Source organism: Cornus florida, unplaced genomic scaffold, assembly GCF_030987335.1.
Source record: "Cornus florida cultivar Cherokee Brave unplaced genomic scaffold, ASM3098733v1 CherokeeBrave_3.0.0_Hap2_Chr04, whole genome shotgun sequence".
Lineage (NCBI taxonomy): Eukaryota > Viridiplantae > Streptophyta > Magnoliopsida > Cornales > Cornaceae > Cornus > Cornus florida.
In genome coordinates, this window is record NW_026775574.1 from 98117906 (window position 1) to 98139428 (window position 21523).

A 21523-nucleotide genomic window follows, 5' to 3' on the forward strand; every position below is an offset into this window, starting at 1 on the left:
TGAACAATGACACTCCTAAATGAAATTAAAAGTACCTTATTGCCTTTGACTTATGAATTGACTTATTAGAATTATGAATTTTCCATTAATTTTTACTTTCTCAAATCATTGGTCAATTATTATGGATAGTTTGGATAAATGAATAGTATTTTTTCTTATTCACATCAGATTTTGATCAAAGTTCATAAATTTGAAAAGTGTTAAAACCTCCCGAAATTAATTATTATTATTATTATTATTTTTTATTATTATTATTTTTTTCAGTCTGTAAGTAGCTCCATGGGAACTTCCATTTTAGTAGGTGTGTTCATCCATGAAAATCTTGATGGCTACTTTTACTCAAAAGGGAATTGGGATTGCTGATACGGGCCTTTTTTACTACTGTTTATTCCGGAAGTTTCTGTGAGATATATATTTTGTAATTGGCTAATTTCATTGTCAAAACACGTCCGATCGAGTTATAAGTTTCCGGTTCAACAACTTCAAGATTGAAGATCGGATACGGATTTGAAGAAGTTCAAGTGTTCATGATATACTACACTCCGAGATAATGAGAATAATGCTCTAAGAAGTTTTGAGAGGTAGTGAGAACATTTAGGAAGGGTTTTGAAAGGTTCAGAACAAGTTTTTACATTCTGTCCATCTTGAATTGGTTTAAGATTTATTGAACAGGTTCAACATCATCAGAATTGCCAAAATTTCAAGACTGGCCATCTTGAACCGGTTCAAGAATTGTGGGATTCTGTACTAGCCATCTTGAACCGATTCAGCCCCTCTAAACAGGTTCAAGAAGTCCTGGATGCATCAGGTTTTTAAGTTTCCTTCTTCTGATGTTTACTTTTTGATCACAATTTCCTTCCAAGTCCTATGCACAAAATTTATCGTATTTTCTAAGGGATTAGGACTTTCAAAATTCTATATAAACCATGTCATATACATTGGTTTATTCACGGCTTTAGAGAAAATCAATTCTATATTTTGAGAAAGCCTTTAGAGAGGGAAGAATTCAACAAATCAAATCTGATGAATTTATTTTTAAGAGCACACATATATATTCATGAGTGATTTAGTTGTGTTGTTCTCTACCTTATCGGAATTGGAGTTGTATTAAAGATTCAGATATTCCGAATGATCAGCACGATTTAATTATTTTACAATCGAGTTCCAATCTTGAAGAACAGAATTAAACACAGTCACACTTTGAAAGGGTTGGAGCATTTGTGGAGTGCTGTTTGATCTACCTGCTACTCTGCTATAAATATCAAGTGTAAGCCTGAGGTTAAGTTACTGTTAGATGGGGAGTCACAGAGTCAGATGATTATCAGCGGTTGGTGTGGTGTAGAACGATGGGGTGTGAGTCAGAGTCAAAGTTCGGTATACTTTGTTTCAAGCATAGTAGATTGGTTTATTTTGACTGCACAGTCTACGAGGTTTTTCCCATAATAGTTGACGTATTTTATCAACTAGGGTTTCCTTGCTAAAATCCTGGTGCAATTTTTCTAACTCTAACTTGCTTTACTTTACATATATTTGTGATAGTGGATGTTTAAATAGATCATATAATTTAATCAATCATAAATTGAGCAAGTTGACCTAATAATCAGATCTAGGTCATTAAAGAAGTGAATCATAATTAAAATTAACTGACTGTTTTCGCACCCCGCATAACTCTTGTTTTCACAATTTGGTATCAGAGCGGGTTACTTAATATACAGAGTAGATCATAGTTGTTGATTAATTGTTGATATTTGCATCATGTCTAAAAATTCATCTGTTGATGTGTTGCCTTTAATTTCTGTTTTTTATTTTGTCATAAGCATGCAAATTGAGTGGTCTAAGTTCAAAAATATTTTTGAAAATTTGTTATAGAAATTGAATCTTACGAAACTTGGTAGAAATATTTATAAGTTAGAAGTTTCTGTCTCTAATAAAAATTTGAAAGAAATTGGCCATAAGAATTTGAATCTTTTTCATAAAATTGATTTTCTAGAAAAGGAGCTTAAGAAGGTAAATTTGTTTAATAAATCACTGGAACTTAAAATTGATAATTTGAGTAGTGAATTTGTTAAATCAAAAAAGTCTTTTCAGAAAATTGATATTAACACTTGCAAAATTGATAAGTTGAAAGGAGTGGTTGGGAATGTTATGTGTAACAAAGATTTGGCATCAACTTCAAATGATTTGTATTTTCAAAAATTGAAAGATGTTTTTGTGGAAGTTGAAACCAAACCTTGTGTTATTTATAATTCTCCTAAACTTATTTCAACATGTTATTTTTGTGGTGAAAAAGGGCATATCAAGTATAAGTGTCATAAAAGAAAAATTGAAATAGGAAAGAATTTGAAAAATCTAGAGAGTTCAAATTTGAGGAAAAAGAGGATTAGGACTGTTTAGCCTTGTGACACTTTGCCTAGAATAATAGGGAAATTATTGCATAATGAATCTAAAATTATTTGGGTAAAGAAAGTGAATTTTAAGTGTCTTGCCATGCACACTACACTTAGAGCACTTCGTCCATGTGGTTGGTATTTTGATAGTGGTTACTCTAGACATATGATAGTGTTTACCACTTTTAAGGAATGCTCAGTTGGTACTGTTACTTTTGGTGATGGTAAAGCTTCTACTGTAAGTGGTAAATGTAAGATCAAATTTTCAAAAATTGGGGAATTAAAAAATGTTCTATATGTTAAAGGTTTAGCTGCTAATCTGTTGAGTATTAGTCAAATCTGTGATGAGTAGTTTCAAGTCAATTTTACTCAACAAGGGTGTTTTGTAACTAATGAAAAAGGTGAATGTATCTTGAAAGGAACTAGAATTTCTAATAATTGCTATATTGTGTTTTCAGATCCTTCACTTATGTGTTTTTCTGCAGTTACTGATGAGGCTGTTTTATGGCATAAAAGACTTGGACATGTGAATTATAATGATTTAGTGAATTTGTTTAACAATGATCTTGTTCGAGGTTTGCCTAAATTGAAGATGTCTAAGAATGAAATATGTGGTCCATGTCAGTTAGGAAAATAAACTAGAGTGTCACATAAGAGACTTATTCATAAAGTCACTACTCGACCTATAGAATTGATCTATATGGATTTAATGGGTCGAATAACTCCTGATAGCATTGCAGGAAAAAGATATTTGCTTGTTATGGTTGATAATTTTTCTAGATTTACTTTTGTTGCATATTTGAGAGAAAAATATGATACTTTTGTGAATTTCAGGTCTATTTGCCAACTTTTTCAAAATGAGAAGGGATATCGAATTAATCGAATTAGGAGTGACAATGGAGGTGAATTCGAACCAAATTATTGAGTTTATTGAATATTGCGATAAGAATGGCATTAAGCATGAATTTTCATGTAATACCCCTAATTTTAAAAGGATAGTCTCGGTATTTTAATAATTATTGTATTGTATTTTTATTTGTTTATTTGTTTATTTGCCTGTTTATTTTAATTAATTGATTAATTTTTTTATTGAATTGTTTGTTTAATTGCTTATTTAATTGTATTTTTATTTTCTTTAAATGGATTAAATAAGTTTTAATTGTTTAAATGGTGTATTAGTTTATTTAAATGAGTTAATTGGATTAAATTAGTATTATTAATTTTAATGTGAAATTAGGGTTTTATTCTTTTATGACTCATGTTGTGGCCGACTAGAATTTAATTAGGGTTTTCCGTCTCTAATTATAAGTGGACTTAGGTTTTATATTTACCTATAAATATACTGTTATAAATCTGCAAAGGGGTTGTAGAACCCTATTCACGTACAGAGATATAGAGAGAAACAGAGATGGAATTGTGAGAAAAACAGAGAGATATCAGTTAGGGTTTCGGCTGTGGATTAAAGGATGGACTTAGGAGGAGGGAAGGTTGAGCAGTAGGAGGTTGACAGTGAACGGACGTCGTCTGAAAATTTAAGAAAATTGCGACGAGGTTTTGATTCAAAATCTCACAGGCAAGTTTTATTTTTTTTTTTCTCTCCCCTTGACCTATATTCTGTGCATGCCTAGATAATCTCTAGGATTTTAATCGGACGTTAATAAATCTTGTATACTTATTAAATCAAAATTTTAAACTGTATATGTTTGAATGTGTATTGTAAGTTCAATCTGTTCTTCGCATAAATTGTTTTCTCATATGTGTTCTAAGTTTCTGTTAATGATGCATATTGGAGTTTAGATGCTTTATGAGGAATTTTAGGACATGAATTTAACCCTAGGAACTGTATTAGACATCACAACAGGTTCGGTAAAGTCGTCAGAGGCGAAAAAGACGAACCAGAATGGGTAACGGCTCTCTGTGAGAGAGAGAGAGAGCCGGCTCCATGGATTGAGGGAGCCAGCTCCCTAAACCACAGAGCTGGCTCCTAAGGTATAGGAGCCGGCTCCCAATGGTTGAGGGCAGGCTCTTAACTTGTGAGAGCATGCTCTCATGCCAAACTTGATACTGGACGTGGTTTGAGGGTCTGTTTTGGGTTTTTGAAGTTCCTGGATTGTTTTGGGTGATTAGTAAGGACTTTAAACATCAGATTATGCTGTATTAGAACCCATATTGCATAATTAAGGTCTTTATACTAATGGATTTAACAGTAGGGAATTTTAAACAATCTTGCATGCTATTAACGAATAGAAAGGATTAAACTGTTTAATTTTTCCTAGACTGTTTTGGGTGATTAGTAAGGACTCTAAACATTATATTATGTTGTATTAGAGCCCACATTGCATAATTAATATTTTTATACTATTGGATTTAACAGTAAGGAAGTTTAAACAATATTGCATGCTGTTAATGGATAGAAATGATTAAATTGTTTAATTTTGTTTTACCAATTTAACAGACTGTAGCATGATTATAAACCTTGTTTTGGATGTACAATAGGGTCACTTATTTATCATACTTGACCTATGCTTACTTTGGATTCTAGTTGCTGAAATAATAAACTCTGTTCTGCAATTACATGGATTATTGTTTTAGTTACTAATTGCTAAGCTATTAAACTGTGTTCTGTCAATTACATGGATTTATGTGTTGGACTTTAATTGCTGAATTATTGTATTAAATTCTGTCAATTACATGGATGTTATGGATTGTATGCAACGGTATGGGACGGTGGCATACTAGGGATGGTTTAGCTTAAAACGCTAAGGCTTACCTTATTGGAATAAGGGAACAGATTGTAAAAATTGAATCTTACTTATATTTAAGTCAGATCAACTGAGTAAGTTAAGTGTCGACCTGGATTAATTGATATTTGTGGTTAAGTCAATTCAACTGAATAAGTTGAGTGACTAACAAGATTAGAATTCTTATGTCAGATCAATGAACAATTGAATAACATACTCTGGTTTTGGACTGACTTTAAATATATAACTATGGTACCATGATATAAGCTTGAGTCTCAGGATTGTTGGTTAGGGAACGTATATATATTAGGATGCATAGCTGGCTATGATGGTGGAGGGGTACCCTGTTAGGTCTAGGTACTCATGCCCACTTCTGGTGCGTTTTGCATGTTGCCTTCTATTCAGGTTAAGACCCCTTTGTAGTCTAGTGAAAGTCTCTTAGTGTGAATATATATTTATGTATGGACTAGATAGATATTATTGAGATATCTAGGATTTATCTGCGTATCGGGTCTCTGTTTAATTGTAGTTAAAATAGAACTTGTTCGTAGGCCTGACCCATTCTTATTTTTTAGGTATTGGGCTTGTTCGGGCTGAGCAGAAACGGTCATTCACACTATCGACAATGTAGGATTTCATTCCATGTTTTAGTTTTGGATTTTTTTTATCTTCAGTTGTTTATTTTCAGTTGGGATTTTATTTAGGGGTCCACTAGATGGATTCCCGAGTTGTACTCTTGGAGGTTTTGGAAGCTTGGATTATATTTATCTTTAACGTTTGAGGATTTTATATTTAGAATTCTTTCAGCTCAATTATTTATTTCTTAAGTCTTTTTGTATTCCTGTGATAAGCGCCGAATATTGAATATTCAAGCGCCCTTATTTGCATTACTTGAGTCCATTTATGGTTTATATGTATAGATTTTCTCCAAGTTCTGTGTTTCTATGAATTTTCAGGTTGTATTCCAAATTGGAAATAAAATGGAAGTTTTGAGGCATACTGTAAAGATTAGGTCATTCCGGGCTGTTGCACCCAATGATTGCCGAGGAGAATATGCTAAAAGAGATCCAGGAAGCCTTTATCAATGCAAAATAGAACAAAATGGGCCAATGCTAATTCCATATGGGAGAAGTCCAAAGAAGAAGAAGTCAAAAAATGCAAACTGATGCACCTTCGAGCGCTTGAAACACCACCTTAGAGCGCTCGTGCGACACATACGAGAAATCCATGTAAGCTGATCCATGTCATACGAGCGCTCGAAGAAGCTTCGAGTGCTCCAAATCAGGATAGAATGGTCCAAGGCACCTTCGAGCGCTCGAAGACCCTTCTTCGAGCGCTATTCCATGTTCTCGAGCCAGCAAGTTTTTGTTCCAAGGCACCTTTGAGCGCTCATGCTGCAACCTTCGAGCGCTCGAAAGAACATTGTAGACCCACTTGTGCCTTGATTCCCTCAATTTCTGATTTCCCTCTTTTATGAGTTGGTTGAAGTTGTTCTTTTGGAGCAGTAGCCTCGGTTTTTGAAGGGTTTGGTAGACATCTTGTCTACAAAAAGAGGAGGTAGAGCTTGTTTTAGGGGGATATATTTTTGGAGAAAGAGAGAAGAAGAGAGGAAGGGGAGAAGATAGAGTTTTAGGTGGCTACAAAGTGGAGCTCGAAAATGGGAGTTTCCTCCAAGCTTCTTCCTTCTTCTAGGGCATCCATGGGTAACTAACTTTTCCTCTAGGGAGGTGATGAAGCCCTCCCTTGTAAGTATGTTCTAGCTTAGTTCTATTTTGGGGATTACAATGTATAATCTATGGTCTCTTCATGATCTAGAGCACTTCATTTGTTGTAATGGATATTGATGTATATGAATGATTTTTTTAAGTTGATTATCTTGTTTTAGATGATGTCTTACATTAATCATATTGCTTATGTTTTCATGGTGACAATGGAAATAAGGTTATGAAATGGTTTAATGGCATGTTGATAGTGAACTTTGATAGTCCATTGCTTAGGTAATTCCTTTGATGGTTTATGCTTAATTCCTAGCTACATGTGCTTCATCATTTTATCAAGAACTTGATAATCTTTCACTTAAGTAAGTATGTTTAAGCTGCACTTTAGTTTAGGTAGTCTAAATATATTCACCTTTGATGGATTATTCTTGTTTGAGATTTAATGTACTTCTTGTTAGTTATATGGCAACCATGTGTTGCTATATAATTTTTGACCGTTATATACTGTTTATCCCCTAAATTAGTTCTAACCTAGCGTGTGTATAGGGGTGGAGGCAGATTCACTTCCCTAGTCTTTTTTACTCGTATTTTATCTCTTTTAATTCTCGTAAGCTTTTATTTTATGAACTTCACATTCTTAGTTTTAGTGACAATCCAACAAATCCTCTATAAACCCCCTTATCATTCTAAAAAAAGATTCTAAACACTTAGGTTGCCATAGACTAGCAGTCCCAGTGGTTCGACTTACCCGATCAATAGCCCTATTTTACAATGATTTGTGCTATTGCACAAGGTAATGTATGATTGACAACCGATCAATTTTTGGCGCCATTGCCGGGGACTGCAAACGGTTTAGCAACCGAGGTTCTAGGGTTAACTTTGGTTTGATTGTTAATATTGTGATTTGTGAATATTTCTTATGTGGTTTTGACTATCTTTGTGTTTTAAGTTGTTCGTGAGATTCTAGGTATTCAAGGCTTGCTGAGGAAAGCTAGCGAATTGTAAGTCTAGACGACTTCAGGTAAGTTTTCGAAGCCCTAGTTTCAAAGTTTTGAATATCTTACATGTGTTTAGTTTAGATATAGTTAATTGTGAAGCCTTTGTTGAGGCTATGTATTTTTGTTTTTAATTGCAAAGCATCGGTCCTTGTCGTGGCCATTTATATTTCTGTTTTGGTAATTGAGGAGAAAGGGATCATTGTATGTGGAGTTGATGGTGATGAATTATTGCATTGATTGTGGGGTGTGTTGTTGATGTTTGGCTGTAGATCACTCTCTCTACCAACTTTAGAATTGCCAGTTGACATAAATTCACTTGAAAGAACTCTTAGAAGAAACCTTAGGGAATCTACTAGCATAAGAGAACTTGAAACTGAATTTAACACAATGGCTGGAAATGTAGGAAATGTCAGAAATGAGGGAGTTAATAATGATAGGGCCAAAATTTCAAATGTGGTTCCCATGACTCTTAAGGACCATTTCATCCCTACCACTTATGCTTCTCCCTCTTGCATAGTAATGCCAAATATCGAGGTTGCTCAATATGAAATTAAATCTAGCACCATCCAAATGCTTCCATCTTTTCATGGCTTTGAGAATGAGGACCCCTATAAGCACCTTGATGAATTCCTTGAAATTTGCTCTACCATTAAGCTTAAGGGTTTCCCTGACAATGCTCTCCATTTGCATCTCTTCCCATTCTCTTTAAAAGAACAGGCAAAGTATTGGTTGAACTCCCTTGCTGCAAATTCCATTACCACATGGGCTCAACTGCAGTAAGAATTCTTAAAGAAATATTATCCAGTGAGTAAAACCAATTTAATGAGGCGTTCCATTCTTAGCTTTTCACAAAGCGAGGGGGAACAACTCCATGAGACTTGGGAGAGACTTCAAGACCTCTTAAGGAAATGTCCGCACCACTTAATTCCAAAATGGCAATTGGTGCTACTTTTTTATGCTGGGTTAAAAAAAAAAAACATAGATTCATGGTTGACTCATCTTGTGGGGGGATGTTCATGTCTAAAAGTGCGGATGAGGCATGGACCCTGCTTGAGAATTTGAATGAAAACTTGTTATAGTATAATTCTCGTAGTGGTCCAACCTCAACCAATACAAAGAACACCAATCCTTGTCAACCAAAAACAATGAGGGAGAAATCTTCCCAGGTGGATGCCATAGCTCATAAATTATATCAATTGATGGCACCACATCTCTCCCCCTCTTTGTCTCAAAATTCGGTAAGTGCGATTTGCGCATCATGTACTAGTCCATTCCATCTCTCGGAAGATTGCCCCACACCGGAGTAATTTTCCAATCCCAATCAGGAGTAAACAAATGCGATGTTCTCAAGGCCCAGGAATAATCCATATTCCAATACTTACAATCCGGGATGGAGAGATCATCCGAATTACTCGTGGAGGCAACAAGTCCCACAAAATTCTAGTTTTCAAAATCAAGGGCAGCAAAATCAGCCCTCTTCTCAATTTCAAAATCGGCCATTTCAGGTCTCTTCAAGTTACCGTCCTCTTTACAATCCAAATGTCTCTTCTCATCCTCCTGTGTTTCCAACCGATGAAATCTTGGCTGCAAACAAGCAAATGATGGAATCATTAAATAAGCAAATGATGGATTCCAATAAGCAAATCTTGACATCTTTGCAGCCCACCCTCCAAATGGTTTATTCTCATACTCAGTCCATAGCTAAACTTGAGAATCAAGTGGGTCAAATAGTTAACTCCATGAACCAGTTATTACAAAAGGACAAGGGTAAGTTTCCCGCTCAACCATTTGAAAATCCTAGAGGGATGCATGTAATTGACGAAGCCCCTCATCCAAATGGGCCAATCATGAACAAGTCCAAGCAATCACCACCCTTAGGAGTGGTCGAGTTGTTGACAACAAGGTTGATGGAAACAAGGATGAAGAAAATTCCCCTTCAGAAAATCCAAATCCCAGCTTCTCCAATCCAAAAGTCACTCATAAAAATCCAAATTCTAGCACTAATGAAAATTGCAAACTTGTCAACCCAAATGTGGTGACATTTTACGAGCCTAAAGCTCCGTTTCCTCAACGTCTCCAAGAGTCGACACAAATTGGGAATAAGAATTGTAAAATTCAAGACATGTAGGAAGTTTTTAAGCAAGTAAAGATCAACTTGCCTCTCTTGGATGCTATAAAGCAAATTCCTCCCTATGCAAAATTTCTCAAGGATTTGTGCACTCAAAAGTGCACTTTTAAAAATCATTTACCAAAGAAGGTAAGACTAACTGAAAATGTGAGTGCAATTATTCAACACAGTGCTCCTCCAAAGTATAAGGATCCGGGCGCCCCAACTATCTTGTGTGTCATTGGCGACAACAAGATAGAAAGGGCCCTCCTTGACTTAGGACCTAGTGTAAATTTAATTCCATACTTGGTTTACTTACAACTTGGTTTGGGAGATCTTAAGCCAACTTCTATGGTCTTGCAACTTGCCGATAGATCGGTTAAGCATCCACGATGCATTCTTGAGGATGTCATAATCAAAGTGGACAAATTCTACTTCCGGGTAGACTTTTTGGTTCTTGACACGGAACTGGTTCATGACCCAAAGAAGCATATTCCCATGATCCTCGGTAGGCCATTCTTAGCTACGGCTAATGCTTCCATTAATTACCGAACTGGGGTGATGGACATTGCCTTTGGAAACATGTAAGTCAAACTCTATATCTTCCATGCAACATAACATCCCTCCAACAAGGATGATTGTTTTCTTGTTGATGTCATTGATGAAGTGGTTGAAGAATATCTCCCCTTCATCCTAACCAAGGATCCCCTTGAAACTTGCATATCTCATTTTGACTTCTCAAACTTTGATATTGATCAATCCATCCAATAAGTCAATTCTTTACTTGATGTTGGTGCTATCATGGATACTTCTCCTTGGAAAATTCCAAAAGAATCACTTCCTCAACTTTCTTCTACTCCTCCGGTCCCTTCCTTGAAGTTTCCTCCATAATAGTATGTGTTTCTTGGTGCAAATCAAACTCTTCCAGTCATCATTGCTTCTGACCTTTCAAAGGATCAAGAAACTAGGCTCTTAGCGGTGCTACAAGAGCACAAAGAAACTATTGGCTGGGCAGTTGCTGATTTGAAAGGAATCGACCCTTCTATTTGTATGCATCGCATCCATATGGAGGAGGACACTAAACCTTCTAGAGAGGTGCAGCGTCGGTTGAATCCCAACATGAAGGAAGTGGTCATGAAATAAGTGATCAAGCTATTGGATGCAGGAATCATCTACCCCATCTCCGATAGCAAGTGGGTGAGTCCTACTCAAGTTGTTCCTAAGAAATCCGGCCTTACCGTCTTTGAAAATTCCGCGGGAGAGCTCGTACCACAACGCCCCACCACCGGGTGGCATGTGTGCATTGAATACTGGAAACTTAACTCTACCACTAGGAAGGATCATTTTTCACTCCCATTCATTAATTAAATCCTAGAGAGGTTAGCTGGCCAAAGCTTCTATTGTTTCCTTGATGGTTATTCCGGCTATAACCAAGTGGCAATTGATCCGCAAGATCAAAAGAAGACCACATTCACATGCCCATTCGGAACCTTTGCTTATAGACGCATGCCTTTTGGGCTATGCAATGCACCGGCCACGTTCCAAAGATGCATGATGTCCATATTTTTGGATATGGTTGAAAAATTCTCAGAGGTGTTCATGGATGATTTTTACGTCTTTGGATCCTCTTTTGACTCGTGTCTCCAAAATCTATCTCTTGTACTTCAAAGGTGCAAGGAAACAAATCTCATTCTAAGTTGGGAGAAAAGTCACTTTATGGTTTAAGAAGGCATTGTTTTAGGACATGTCATTTCAAAAAGGGGAATTGAGGTTGACAAAGCCAAAATGGAGTTAATCTCTAATCTTCCTCCTCTAAATTCGGTCCGTCAAATCCGTTCCTTCCTTGGACATGCCGGTTTCTATCGTCGCTTCATCAAAGATTTTAGCAAAATCTCTCAGTCCTTGTGTAACCTTCTTACTAAGGACGTTTCATTCAATTTTGATGAAGCTTGTATGGAAGCTTTCGTGAAACTTCGCACTTTTCTCTCATCCGCCCCAATCATGAAACCGCCTAATTAGTCTCTTCCATTTGAGATCATGTGTGATGCATCCGATTATGCATTAGGTGCGGTTTTGGGCCAACGTGTGGAAAAGCTTCCATACATCATCTATTATGCTAGTAAGACTCTCTCCGATGCTCAGTTAAATTACACCACCATTGAAAAAGAATTGCTAGCTGTGGTGTATGCCTTGGATAAATTCTATTCCTATCTTCTTAGCTCCAAGGTTATAGTCTTCTCGGATCATGCCGCTCTTAGGCATTTGCTGGCGAAAAAATAGACCAAACCCCGTCTAATTCGATGGATACTCTTACTTCAAGAGTTTGGCATTGAAATTCGGGACAAAAAAAGGACCGACAATGTTGTCGTAGACCATCTCTCTCGCTTACTCATTGCGAAATCCTCTGAATTTGCTGCAGTCCGAGATTCCTTTCCGGATGAGCAACTTTTTCAGATTTCCCATTCTAGTCTCCCTTGGTATGTGGATATTGTCAACTATCTAGCGGTAGGCAAAATTCCATCCAATTGGTCTAAACAAGAGAAAGACCGGTCTTCTCCCAAGTTAAGCATTTCTTTTGGGAAGATCCGGAGTTGTTCAAATATTGCCCGGATCAAATCATTCAAAGATGCATTCCTAACAAGGAAATTACAAGTGTCCTAAATTTCTGCCACACTCTTGCTTGTGGGCGACACTTTGGTGCCAGAAAGACCGCTGACAAAATCTTTCAAAGCGGATTTTATTGGCATCCTTGTTTCGGGATGCTTACAATTTCTGTAAATCTTGTGAGCGTTGCCAAAAACTCAGATCTATGTCTAGGAGAGACATGATGCCTGTGATACCCCTCGATTCTAGAGCCACGGGTGATCAAGTCCGAGCACAGAATACAAAGGATACCAAACAATTAATATTTAAACAAGCATTTGAATACAAAAAGAATAATAAATAATTAAATAAATAATCAGCTGAAGGAAACTAAATAATAAATCCTTATTTTAAAATCCTTAAATAAAAATAATTAAAAATCCCATACTAAAATCCTCCAATCCTCTGATACCAGTAATTAATTAAAACTACAACTCGGGAATCCATATTGTGGACCCCTAATAATCTCCTAACTGAAATAACTGAACTGAAATAAAACTAATAATTAAACCATGAAGAAGAGTCCTACGTAAAGTCGGAAGAGTGAATGACTGTCTCTATTCAGCACGAACAATCTCTAAGAATGGAACTGACGAACACCTGAAAAATAATGGTGGGTCAGGCCCACATACAAGTTCTAAATCTACTACATCCCAAACAGAGACCCAATACACGTACACATCCTAATTAATTCAACAATAACTAAATAGTCCATATATAGATATACACACACTAAAGGAATCTTACCAGACTATAGAGTTGTCTCAACCTGAATAGTAGGCAATATGCAAAACGCACATATAGTGGGCATGAGTACCTAGACCTACCAGGGTACACAACTATACTATATCTAGCTACACATCCCTGGCAATATATGCACCCTAACCACTGATCCTGAGACTCAAGCTCATATCATGACGTATAATTATATATGTAAAATCCGTCCTATCCAACCATCAAAATAAACTATCCAATTATTATTTTAATAATATGTCATCCAACTGTTCCGTTGACCTGACACGAATAAGTAGGACTTAACACTGTGGTTAATCCGTTCCCTTATTAAAAATAGGTAGGACTTAACTTTTAAGTTACTCCGTCTCTAATATGCCCCCATCCCATAATGGTGCATTAATCCATATCATAATCAAATAAAAGTTTCCAATCCAAGAATAATGTAAATAATATTTACATTTAATAATCCAAATAAACATGATATAAATCTCAAACACATCATTTGCATTTACTTGAGCGAAAATATCAATTCTAAGTAGCATGCGTTTAATTTACATCATAAGAAATTAACATGTATCTCAACTAAATTGTACATTTCCAAGTTCTAATTAAATTACTTTAAATCTAAATAATTGATTAAAATAATTTAATCCAACAATATTTAATTAATTTAACCTTTTTAAATTAATTAAATTCCATACTTAGCATGTAAACTTAAATCATGCATTCCAATTCTTAATAAATCTATTTACTTTAATTAAATATTTAATATAGATCCATCAATCCAAAAATAATAAAATAATAATACTAATTTTATATTTCAGCACTAAACAGATTTACATACAAATTTATTTAATGCCAAACCCATTATGTACCAAACTGATGCATTCCTAAAACAATTGTCCTTTCTTCTCGTATGGTGTGCACAATATATTGATTCTAATTACAATTGCATTTCAAATTGATTCATTCAAATCAGTATGTTTCTATTTCTCGTTCGGCGTACATTTATAAAGGAAACAATTGCAAAATTTGATTTCATATACATATGGAATACAAACTGATTCGGGCAAACATTAGCCTCGTTCGGCGTGCATTCATAAAGGACAAATTCAAATTTTGACTTCACATATTATACTATACAAACTGATTCATGTAAACCATCACTACCCTCGTTCGGCGCGCACCTAAACTGATTCATGCTATAACTAACTCATGTGTGGAAAAAAAATAGATAAATCAAAATAAAAACTAAGGCCATCAACAGTGTTAAGTTCGGCAGAAAAAGAAGAATTAAATCTCATTATTAGAACATGAATTTAAATTTTCAAATTAATCAATAAATTTTGATTCAATTAATTCATTTAAAGAACCTATAATTAATCTAGCATGCATAGAGTACGAATCAAAGGAGAAGAGAATAATTAAAACTTGCCTTTAGGGATTTGATAAAAACCCTAGCCTCCTTCTTCCTTTTTCTCTTCATTCCTCTTCTTTCTTTCTCTCTCTAAACTACAGTACGTGATATATTTTCTAACTAACTCTATAGTTATATATTTATAGGCAACTAAAATAACCCTAATCCTTTTTCCATTCCAAGACAAACTAAAATAAAATAAACATAAAGTAAAATAAAATTTAAATACTAAAAAGGTAACTTAAATATATGTTACGTATAATCTATGTGTACTCCTTTTTATATATAATATATAAATATATATCAGATTATTATTTAAGGACTTTCCTTATATATATATATATATTTATTTATTAAATATACATATACATGGGTAATTATCCGTACCCATTAAACCCCTTATCCAAGTAGTCCATGTCAGTCCAATTGATTGGTCAATTACTACTATCCCTATCCAATTCCTTAAAAATATAAAAATAAAATAAATAAAATAAAAATAAAAATAAACAATTAAATTCCTAAATAAATACACATCATCACATACAATTCAATTTAAACAAATAATTAAATTAACACATTTAAACAAATAATTAAATCAATTAAACCAATAAACAATTAGCCAAGAAATCAACTAAATAATTAAATACAATTAAAATAAGTTTTAAAAAAATACCGAGAATATCCTTTTAAAATTAGGGGTATTACAATACCCCTCACTCCCATCCTCACTATTAAAATTTTCGACGTGTGGGGGATCGACTTCATTGGACAATTTCCATCTTCTTATGGCTATAAGTATATCCTTGTAGCGGTGGATTATATTTCCAAATGGGTTGAAGCCGAGGCTACCAAAATTGATGATCATAAAGTTGTGATCTAGTTCATTCAATCTAACATTTTTAGTCGTTTTGGTATGCCCCAAGCAATCATCAGTGACGGTGGATCTCATTTCCGAAATCGTTACCTTAAATCCGTCCTCTCCAAGTACTCTGTCATTCATAAGGTTGCCACACCTTATCACCCTCAGACAAGTGGTCAAGTGGAGGTATCTAACTGGGAGATTAAGCATATCTTGGAAAAAATGGTTCGACCGGACCGCAAAGATTGGTCCTTGAGACTAAACGATGCGCTTTGGACCTACTGAACAGCTTACAAGACGCCCATTGGCATGTCGCCATATCGGCTTGTCTTTGGAAAAGCTTGTCATCTTCTAGTCGAATTAGAGCATTGTGCTTATTGGGCCATAAAATGGCTCAACTTTGATCTCAAATAAGCCGGTTCGACTCGCAAATTGAAACTCAATGAACTTGAGGAAATTTGAAATGATGCGTATGAAAGCGCAAAAATCTATAAGGTAAAGATTGAAGCATTTCATGACAAACATATTGTCAAAAAGTCTTTCGCCCCCGGACAGAAAGCTTGGCTTTTCAATTCTAGATTGAAACTCTTTCCCAGTAAACTCCATTCACGGTGGGATGGTCCATATGTCATCACCGCCGTCTTTCCTCATGGTGCAGTCGAACTCCAAGATCTACCAAAGGATCTCTTTTTAAGGTTAACGGCCAACGGCTTAAGCCTTACGTCGATGGCATAATCCCAATCCGCAAAGTTGAGAAAGTCCTCTTGACGGACCCAACTTATGAGGATTAATGCATGATCTTGCTTCGTCTAGCTATCGATTTTAAATTTAGCAACCAAGGGAAGAAATTCTTTCCATTTCCATGCTTCCCTAATTTTCAATTGCCTGGGCCTTGCAATTTTCTGGGAAATTGCTAAGGAAAACCAAAATTTAACCTTATCTGGAACTATCTTACATCGTGTTCCAAAAATTCAGACTGGTTTTCTTGGGCTTTTTGCAACCCTTGTTTTCATTCCTAGAAATTTTCAGCTCTATCTGGTAATTTCCTCGGACCTTCAAAATAGTACTCTTGTGTATGAGCTTTTATTTCCAGAATGCCATTTTTCAAGGTCTTCTAGGTTCATAGGAACACTTAGGTTCTGCATTGACACTCTCTGACCTCGTTGCCATTACCATGCAGCAAAGATTGCAATCCAAGTACTCATAGGACTTAGAAAAGTTTTGCACTGCAGTTCGAGTGCTCGGGAGTCTTCTTCGAGCGCTAGAAAGTTCCAAAATGCTCACTGCCAAGTATTCGAGCGCTCGAAACATTTTCTTTGAGCGCTCATTGATCCGCATTCTGCTACTGTCCATTCTTCGAGTGCTCGTATGGACAATTAAGCGCTCGTGTGTTGAACTCAAGGCTTTCTCGCCTTCCCAAAAGCCACACGAGCACTTGCGAAGTAGTCTTCGAGTGCTCGTGACTGCCGATTCCCTCACTGAGCCATCTTCGAGCGCTCGGAGAGTCTCCTTCGAGCGCTCGTGCCTTGTATCTCACGTCCCAAAGCCTTCTGCCCGATCTTCGAGCGCTCGAAGACCCTTCTTCGAGCACTCGTGTTGATTCATCCCCCTTTAAAACCAATTTTCCTTCTCCCGGTTTTTCAATTTCCCTCATTCACTCCCCTTACCCCCACGACCTCACTCTTTCATTTCCCCTCCATAACTCCCCTAACATTCCCTCTCCCCCATTCATGCACCCATCCCCTATAAATACTCACTACTTCCATTCTCCCTCTTCATTCCTCCCATCCTTCATTATCTCCATTCTCCTCTCAAGGTACATTTCTCCCTTCTTTTCTTTTCCTTTTTCCTTTTTATTATTTTCATATTGAGGAGTTTGGGCATTGAATTTTTGAGGTTTGGATGTTGATCGATGTTGTTGCTCTAGGCTAGAGAGCATTTTTGTCCAAATTTTTTTGAGTTTTGTCATCCATTACTCTCACTCTCACATTCCTTCTCTCTTGGTGCCTGCCAGGTGCTTGTTAAAATTCCCCATCCACGTCCACTTCTCCAAATGTCTCGTGCCGGACCTTCTCACCGTCCTAGGCCATCTGCAGATGCCCTCGTTGTTAATTGTGAGCAACCCCAAGAACCTTGGCTCACGAAAAAGATCAACTATGAGCTTCTCTTTCCGCTCGCGGATGTCTTTGACACTCTTCCCACCACTTCATGGGCTGTCGTGGAATTAGCTAACCGGTGCATTCAGCACATTTGCAAGCCCATTGCAAAGATTGCCTATCCCCGTGTGGTGCGACTCTTCTGCCAGAATCTCACTTGTCCTGAAGAGCCGCCCATTTCTCTCACCACATCCATTGATGGTGTCCCTTATTCTTTTACCTTGGCTGACATTATTGAGGTCTCCGGCTGTCCTCTGGAGTGCCCCAATGATCTTTTGAATCGTGAGGGTCTTCCTTTCTATGAGGAGGCTGATAATCTCACTGTGGAGCAAGTCGTGGCTGCCATTTGCAATGTCGATGATCCTCATTGACCTCGGAGCTATACACTGAAATCCACTTTTCCTGAGTGTGTATGGTTCCTTGACTCCGTTCTCAAGCACAATGTCTGTCCTTTGGTGCACAACACCGAGCGCCGAGGTCTGATGTTACAAGCTTTGTATACCATGGACCAAGGTCAATGGTTCTCTGTTCCCGAGCTCATTTGGAGCCAATTTATGCGGTTCTGGGATGACTGTATTAATGCACGCCATCAACGTGCTCAAGCTTGGGCTTTGCCGTTGCCTTTCTTCATCACCAAGTTTCTGAAGCACAAAGGCTTCATTGCTCCTCCCCATGAAGCAAAAGGCAAAAAGATTCAACCTTTTACCATCCGACGTTGGAACAATGTTCTTGGACATTCTCAGTCCCCTCAACTTGCTGCTCCTCAGTCCCCCCGCTTTCCATCTCCTCTTTTTTCCAAGGATGATCCCATGGCTGAGGCTGCTGAATGGGAGGAGCCCCCTGTTGACTCTCAGCAGGACCATGCTTTTCTGCGAGCTAGCATTGCAGGTATCCATGCTTGGATGGATCGTTTTGAGCATTCCTTGGCGGACTACAATAGGATAGTCCGAGAGGACTACTTGCTTGCGGAGGAGGACCGTCGTGTTGTAGCTGAGGACAGTCGTATGGCACAGGATGACAAGCGTGAAACTCAATCCCTCCTCAATGCCATCCTAGCCCGTTTCCTCCCTGGCCCGTAGCTAGTTGCCCGTTCGTGATTTGTCTTTTGTTTCACATGTTTATGTTTCTATTTTCTGTTTCTGTTCTAATTTTTAAATATGGGAATGTGTTATGCTTTAGTTGATCTGGTTAGACATGATAGAATTTTAGTTCCTTTTGTACTCATTTCCACCCGCTTTTGAATGAAGATTCCCCCTTTTCTTTTATTGTCTGTTCATTCTTTTCTTTTAATGTTTCATTATTATTTCTATCTTTTGTATTCCCATCTGTTTTTCTCAGTGTTCCCTTGCAGGTTGCACAATTCAAGTTTGGGGGCCTGTTTTTGTTGGACTTCACATGGGAGCTTTTTGTCACCTCGGCATGCACTGTCCTCATTTTCTTGGTATTTTGTTCTTGTTATCCTCTCTAATTTTCAGTAGATGTTTGTTGTTGTCCCACATTGAGGACAATGTGTTATTCAAGTTTGGGGGTTGCAATATTGTATTTTTGGTAGTACATTTTTGTAAAGCAATGATAGTGTAATTTGAAACTCGTCGGAGATGAGGCATATGTTTAACATCTTGTATATAGAAGCAATTGTTAAGTTTTGAAAATAAAGAAAAATTTGAATTTGAAATGATCATGTGAATGCAATTTAGTCTATATAAATGTTTTAATTAGATTCTCGTTGGATTTTATACTCTTTTAAGCTTCACAATGCACAGATGCATACCGGAAACTTAACTGTGAGGTACGCAGCTTGATTGACCTTGACCTTGACTTAGTTAATCTAATTTGATGAACCTAATAGATGGATACCTTTGGCATGATAAAAAAAAATAATAAATAAATAAATAAATAAATAAATAAATAATAATAATAATAATGACCAGTTTGAGTTTGTAACCTTTCCAATTCGAGCTATTAAGCCCTAGGAGTGTCTCTACACTTAACACCCTAAAGCCATCTAGTTTGGGAGTTGTTGGTCTAACGCTTGCTACATGGGTTGGTTAGAAAGCTTAAAAGACTTAGACATTGCACGGTTATTCAAAAAAAAAATATATATAATAACCATGGTCCATTGGAATTCGTAGCCTTACCAATTCGAGCTATTAAGCCCTAGGAGTGTCTTTACACTCAACACCCTAAAGCCATCTGGTTTGGGAGTTGTTGGTCTAACACTTGCTACATGGGTTGGTTAGAAAGCTTAAGGGACTTCAGCATTGCACAACCATGTTATGTAAAAAAAAAAAAAAAAAAAAAAAAATAGACAGTTGTTGTTTGAATGAATTCGTGCCTTAGTGACTTCATTTAAAAAGGGAAATTCAATGATTTGAAGACTTGTGTCTTGAAATTGGAAAAAGAAAATAAAAGCCACATGTTGGGAATCTGGTTTACTTCCACCGAAGTTTGAGTTGATTTCTAACCAAGAGATGACAATTGGATTATTTATATAGACTATGATGTTGATGCATGCATGTTAAAACGTGTTTAGCCAATTTTTGTATCAAGGGCTTCATATATGCAAAATAGTCTACCCAATGACCCCTTCTCCAGTTCTTTATCTGTTTCAAGTTGTATTTGAGCTATGCATGTATTTCATTTTGCTATGGTTGATATTTTTAGGGAGCAATCCAATGGTTGTCATTCGTTAAGTTTTTCATTTTGGTTTTTGCTATGGGACTAGCAAAATGTAAGTTTGGGGGTGTGATAAGCGCCGAATATTGCATATTCAAGCGCCCTTATTTGCATTAGTTGAGTCCATTTATGGTTTATATGTATAAATTTTCTCCAAGTTCTGTGTTTCTATGAATTTTCAGGTTGCATTCCAAATTGGAAATAAAATGGAAGTTTTGAGGCTTTCTGTAAAGATCAGGTCATTCCGGGCTGCTGCACCCGATGATTGCCGAGGAGAATATGCTAAAGGAGATCCAGGAAGCCTTCATCAATGCAAAATTGAATAAAAGGGGCCAATGCTAATTCCATATGGGAGAAGTCCAAAGAAGAAGAAGTCAAAAAATGCAAACTGATACACCTTCGAGCGCTCGTGCGACACATACAAGAAATCCACATGAGCTAATCCATGTCATACGAGGGCTCGGAGAAGCTTCGAGTGCTCCAAATCAGGACAGAATGGTCCAAAGCACCTTCAAGCGCTCGAAGACCCTTCTTCGAGTGCTCGTCCATGTTCTCGAGCCAGTAAGTTTTTGTTCCAAGGCACCTTCGAGCGCTCGTGCTGCAACCTTCGAGCGCTCGAAGGAACATTGCAGACCCACTTGTGCCTTGATTCCCTCAATTTCTGATTTCCCTCTTTTATGAGTTGGTTGGAGTTGTTCTTTTGGAGCAGTAGCCTCGGTTTTTGAAGGGTTTGGTAAACATCTTGTCTACAAAAAGAGGAGGTAGAACTTGTTTTAGGGAGGATATATTTTTGGAGAAAGAGAGAAGAAGAGAGGAAGGGGAGAAGATAGAGTTTTAGGTGGCTACAAAGTGGAGCTCGAAAATAGGAGTTTCCTCCAAGCTTCTTCCTTCTTCTAGGGCATCCATGGGTAACTAACTTTTCCTCTAGGGAGGTGATGAAGCCCTCCCTTGTAAGCATGTTCTAGCTTAGTTCTATTTTGGGGATTACAATGTATAATCTATGGTCTCTTCATAATCTAGAGCACTTCATTTGTTGTAATGGATGTTGATGTATATGAATGGTTTTTCTAAGTTGATTATCTTGTT